Consider the following 6,000-nt stretch of genomic DNA (forward strand, 5'->3'; position numbering starts at 1 on the left):
AGGGGCAGTAGCGTTGTCACTGGGAGCATGACTCCACCAATGAAGCACTGTCCACACCGGTGCTTTCCGTCATTTAAACTTTTGTTGTTCAGGGGTTTGTTTTTTCACACCCCAGAGCGACAAAAGTAACAACGGAAGTGCCAGCGTAGATAAAGCTTTAGACAGAAGCCAACAACTTTCAAGAGAACTCTTGTTTTGCCTCTCAACATTTACAGTTTAACTCCCTGAAAAATCCTATCTTTAACAGTTCACTAATCAGCAGGCGGGTTCTAACAGGTGTTAGATGGCAACAGTTTACTTCCACCATACATGGTTACAGTACTTGATAAGAAATTCAGTGCACAAATAAACCTGGTTGTATGGCAATGACTTTCCCTGGCTCAGAAGATTGTTAAAGAATATTGAGCCCTTTGCCTGCAAATCACTCACTGAAAGTTGTAACATCTCATGGCTATTTGATAACCTACATACTATGAGCTGTCGTCGTAGTCCAGTTCCTAGTGGACATAAAGAAAGCCACTAATATATCTGTACCCCTTCATCACTGAAAGTCTCAGCACAGAAATCAAAAAACGAATGGGCCATAGAGATTCAGCGGCCCTTCCAATCCAAGGAACGTTTACTCTAGCGTAGAGGTGAAATACCGTCATAGCAACATGAGGAAACTTTACAATATGCTGCTACTCATGCTGTCACCTTTGAGGCTGAAATAGGATTTCAGTCGCTAAGGCTTTCATCAACACTTAAAAAAAAAAGAAAACTATTGTATTGAGCACAAGAAAATGCTTAACGCCACAAAAATGTTTTTGAATGTTAAGGCATCCTAGATTATGATTAAGTTTATTAAAAGACAGCAGCCTACAGGGTACATTAATGTATCACCCTCAATCAAAGCCATCAGTTTGTTTATAAACTGTAGTATTTCAGTTAAGAAGAGTTGCCCCAGAAGTACTAAAACTCTTCAAATGACAAAGCTAAAGAAAGATAGCTGACATATTAAGCATAATTATAAGACAATAAATGTGCCACCTTCAGAACTGTGATTACATTAGAAAAAGCTGAATTATCATTGTTCTGAAATTGCCAATCTATAGGGAAGTCAAATAATTCTGTCCCACTAAGAATAAACAAAACCCACGCAGTCTTACATTGTCTTTAAAATGGTTTCTTAAGCATCTGACAAGAAAAATCCCCTGACCCACAGAAGAAAATCCCCATGCTATTTCAGCCATAATTCTTAACTACTCAAATTGGTACCATTCAAAATACTCATTAGCTCTTTGAATCAGGACTTTATAAGAGGGATTCCTTCACCCAGGCAGCGAGAACATAGCTTTCATATTACACTGAGCTACTCAGCATGAAATGTGGCTGAACCATCACAATAATTTTACCACAAACCCACAGGCATATCCCCTGAATAGCAATTTTAGGTTGAGAGGCTCATGCAACAGGGTCTTATTGAGCAGGCAGCTATTTTAAAAAAAAACAACAAAAAAAACGAATTCAACTGAACCTATACAACAAATTGACTCCGTGTACCCAGCTCAGTTTCTGAACCTATAGCTAATGGATTGAAATCCTGATCTAACCTGGCATCCTTCTCAATCCTGTTTCCATGAGATGCTGTTTGGGAAAACCAAGCTCTCCCCCGCTCTCCTCACTTAATATGTTGCCAGTTCTACATTTTCAAAGAAAGCATTCTCCTGGAATATTCTTCCACTACTAATCATCAGCCAACTTTGCTGCTAATTCTGCCTCAGAGCCTTCCTGGGCCAGGTACAAAGTCAAGAAACTTTATTAGAAATCATTACTGGCCTTCAATTACCTGCATGGGCTCCCATCCTCTCTGCTCCTTCTGAGTACATTTACACTCAAAAACCAACCAAACACCACAGCATCAAGCCTCAGAGCTTGGATTGACTGACTCAGGCTACAGAGCTAAAAGTAGCAATGCAGATTTTCCCAATCGGTCAGGAACTCAAGCTCTGAGACCTCTCTCCCTCCCCTCAGATTTCAGAGCTTCAGCACATCTATGCAGCTACCATTAGCCCGACAATGTGAGCCTAAGTCTGTTGACTGGGCTTTGAGACTTGCTGCCATTTGGTGATGGTGGTGCTATTTATTTATGTTTGCAGTGTAGATGTAGCCTTAGGGCCCTTTTCAAAACCGGCTGTGCATGAGACAGTCAATGGAAGAGCCTTGTCTGTATACGCTACATCGTGGCATTAGTTTTTTTCATAGATCCCAAGGCCAGAAGGGAACATCGGGATCACCTAATCTGACCTCCTGCACAACACAGGACATACAACTTCTCCAGAATAATCCCCTGGGCAGATCTTTACACCCTTAGAGGCACCTTCTCCCAGCTCCCCTCCCCCCCGAGGAGGAAGTCTCCGATGACATTACCGGGGCTGGGGGAGGCCAAGGGGAGCCCGAGATCTCTCGGGCCCTTCTGCACCTGTGCTTGGCGGGGCTCCGCGCGACAGGGCTGTACCTGGCTATACAAACCTCCCCCGGCTAGTGAAAGCGAAACCCGGACCCGCAGCGGGGCAGGCCGGGCACCCCGCACCGGCAGGCGCAGGAGAGCCGGGCGAAGCGGGGGTCCGACAAGGACCCGCAGCGCTTACGACCCGGAGCCACCCGCGGGCGCCCGAGAGGGACCGCCCGGGAAGGGGCAGCTGGGACAGGGCCCGGCTCCGCCTCGGGGCTCTCCCCAGCTGGGGCCGCCTCACTCACAGCTTGCAGCGAGGCGAAACCAGGTCCCGCTCGCGCGACCAGCCACCGCTGCCGCCCGCCTGCAGGAAGCCGCCCGTGCCCCGGATACAGACCCTCCGTCCTCCCTCAAGCAGCCGGAAGTGAGCCCTGTGGGGGGCGAGTGGGGAAGCAGAAGGACCCGGAAGAGCTTTGGCGCATGCCCAGTGCTCTCGGGAAGGAATCGACAGTACCCTGAGCTCGTACGGGAGCTCTCCGCGCCTCTCTCTTACCCGTGCCGGCCCCCCCCCGGCGAGGCAACCGCATACCCCTCCGTCCAGCCGAAGCGAAACAGCGGCAGCCACAACCCGGCAGCAAATCAGTTTAGAGAAAGTGACGTAATACGGTTGCATGTTCTCATTGCGCATGCGCCGCTCGTGGGGCGTAATCTCCCGTGTGATGTCATAGGGAGGGATTTAAAGGGCTAGAGTAGCCTCTGGCAGGCTTTTTCCTGTCATGGCCTGAGGGCTCTCCCCCTATAGGCCTGCAGAGTACCTGGGGCCTGGGTACCCCTGTCCAGCAGAGCCTAGGCTGGAAGTGGCCTGCTGAACAAAACTGGGCTTTCCACAACAGGGCGACTCCGGCGGCAGGGCGCTGATTGTCCTGGGACGTGCCTGGCCACTGCCAGCCCAGCTGGAACTAGAGTCCAGTTCAGCTGGAGCCTTGTTTGGTGAGGGTGCAGATGGATCAGGCTTTGAGGCACTGGCGAAGGGCTTGTCTACACTATGGACATGCATCCGACGAAGTGGGTGTTCACCCACGAAAGCTTATGCTCCAAAACGTCTGTTAGTCTATAAGATGCCACAGGACTCTTTGCTGCTTTTACAGATCCAGACTAACACGGCTACCCCTCTTTTATATAAAATTTAGTTAACTTAAGTCTACATACAACCACAGCAGTAACTAAAGTGGTGTTTCACGTCCACACCATGCTTGTTCTGTCAATAGTGCGCATTCTCCCCAGCAGTGCTGCCACTGACTGAAGTGAGGCATTGTGGGGCACCAACTGCTTGAGCACTCCTCCCACTCCGCCGCAGGCTGACAGCCCGAGCTGTTGGCCTGGTGCAGGGCTCACAGGTGGAGTATGGGGCTGGCAGGTTTCCTGCAACACAGCAGCCAGCCTGTGAGTGCCCAGCTGGAGACAGGATTCTGGGCACTGATAGGCTCTTCATACCACAGCAGAAGCCCTGGGAGCCTCATCTGCAGGCAGGATTTTTGGTGCTGCTAGGCTCCCAGCTCCAGAGCAAGGAGCCTACCAGCAGTGAAATTGAGTCCAGCTGTCAGCCCTTGAATGGGACTGACAGCCAACAGGTGATGTAAGCAATGCAGTGTCTACAAGGACATTCTATTGCCCTAACTACATCGACCTAACCGGAGCCTCGCATGAGGTGGAGTTATTAAATTGGTGTAGTGGGCAATTTACATCAGTGGGAGCAACATTGTAGTGTAGAAACTTACAGAGTTAGGTCAACATAAGCTGCCTTACATTGACCTAACTCTGTAGTGTAAACCAGGCCTCAATGACTGAGAAGCTCCTCAGAGGCTTTGCAACCAATGCCTCAGAATAGGACAAAGTTGCCACCCCACAGACTCCACCTTGAAAAGTAAATGCTGTCTCCGAGCTTGGGTCTGGCCATCTGTGGATGATTTAACTGTCAGAAAATGGTATAGGGTAAAAAAAATATTGTGAATACTTTTAAAGTTTTGACCTGGTTTAGTGGTTCCTGCATAACCTATGCTGCACAGAGATCCAGAGAAGAGGATGAGCTTTGGTCAGTCTACAGCTATAGGTTCCAAAATTGCCAATGCTATGTATTCAAAGAGCCCAAACCATGAGACTTGAAAATAAGTCTGTGGTGGGGATTAGTTCGCTTTTGGTTTTTGAGCTTTTAAGGTTCACATTCTCCACCTTTTTCTAAAACCATGAGCTAGAAACATACTTTTAAATGAAAATTGAGATTTTCATGTAATTACAAGAATCCAGCAGCTGAGGCTTTAGGAAAGAAAACATTAAATATTGTAAGACTTGTGATAAAACGGCAAGAGTTGGCAACATAGCATGGTATATTTCTTGGGACACCCATAGCACTCCAGCAGAACTGCTAAAAAACAACCACTTATGTGGAGTGGCAACAGCATGCTGCACTACAGTGGAAGGAAGAAAAGTTTAGACAGGGTCACTGGGTTACTAGTCCTGCTTATACTCAGGATGGTATGGGATTTTGAATGATCCCAAAGAGTCAGAACCTTGGTCTTACATCTCATCTGAAAGACATTAAGGCCACTTCCAGCAGCACAATTTCCTCCCTTTCTAGGGAAGGAGAAATTAGTTCCATCATAATCACAGTGAAAAATTAATTGTCCTTTTAAATAATGTGGCTATTCAGTCACAACAATGAAATCAATTGATAAATCATGATACAATTATTTTATAAATTTCTCTAATATCTGGTTGGTTTGAAAGCCACAAAAAAAGCAGCATTATCCTTTTCTAAAAAGGTCAATATTTCTTCCGTAGCCAGAGCAGCCTTGAAGTAAATGAAGGGGAAAATAGCATTACATTTTGTTACTACAAGACACCCAAAACCATATGCAAGTAATAACATAATGAATAAAATGTGGACAACCTACAGCCTTGAGGCTAATGTCAAAAACCAGGCAGATTCTGCCTGCTGACTACAATTACTTACACTCTGTTGCTTTAGCTATTTTTTAAAGTATTTGTTTGTTTTTAGTAACAGGAACATTTACCTCTTGTTTCACTTAAGATCAGTCTGAAACTAACAAACTCCATTTCCTGTACATTCTGCTTGAAGGGAGCTGATTTTTGACATCCAAGCCTGTTCACTTTTTCTGCTATGGTGACAGGTTTCAAGAGTGGTAGCCGGGTTAGTCTGTATCAGCAAAAAGAACAAGGAGTACTGATCACATCATCCACACCATCAGAGGCTCGTTCACCTGCACATCTACCAATGTGATATATGCCATCATGTGCCAGCAATGCCCCTCTGCCACGTACATTGGCCAAACTGGATAGTCTCTACGCTAAAGAATAAAGGACGCAAATCAGACGTCAAGAATGATAACATTCAAAAACCAGTCGGAGAACACTTCAACCTCCCTGGTCACTCAATTAGAGACCTAAAAGTCGCAATTCTTCAACAACAAAAATTTAAAAACATACTCCAATGAGAAACTGCAGAACTGGAATTAATTTTCAACCTGGACACCATTAAATTAAGCTTG

At 46.3% G+C, this 6,000-nt stretch overlaps 1 protein-coding gene across 5 annotated transcripts in view; it reads right to left on the reverse strand.

The window, feature by feature from the left end:
* The window catches only part of SPATA2 (spermatogenesis associated 2), a 37,660-nt gene extending 34,513 nt beyond the window's left edge, over window positions 1-3,147 (reverse strand). For 2 of the 5 annotated variants that reach the window (XM_039499473.1, XM_039499469.1), the window contains exon 1: window positions 2,988-3,113. The gene's annotated coding sequence lies outside the window, so the exon portion shown is untranslated. Of the gene's footprint in view, window positions 1-2,739; window positions 2,944-2,987 lie in introns of those variants that run through there. The other 3 variants (XM_039499471.1, XM_039499472.1, XM_039499470.1) reach the window with 3 other exon arrangements.
* Between the last annotated feature and the right edge of the window lie 2,853 nt (window positions 3,148-6,000).

Source organism: Mauremys reevesii, linkage group 13, assembly GCF_016161935.1.
Source record: "Mauremys reevesii isolate NIE-2019 linkage group 13, ASM1616193v1, whole genome shotgun sequence".
In the NCBI taxonomy this organism is placed as follows: domain Eukaryota; kingdom Metazoa; phylum Chordata; order Testudines; family Geoemydidae; genus Mauremys; species Mauremys reevesii.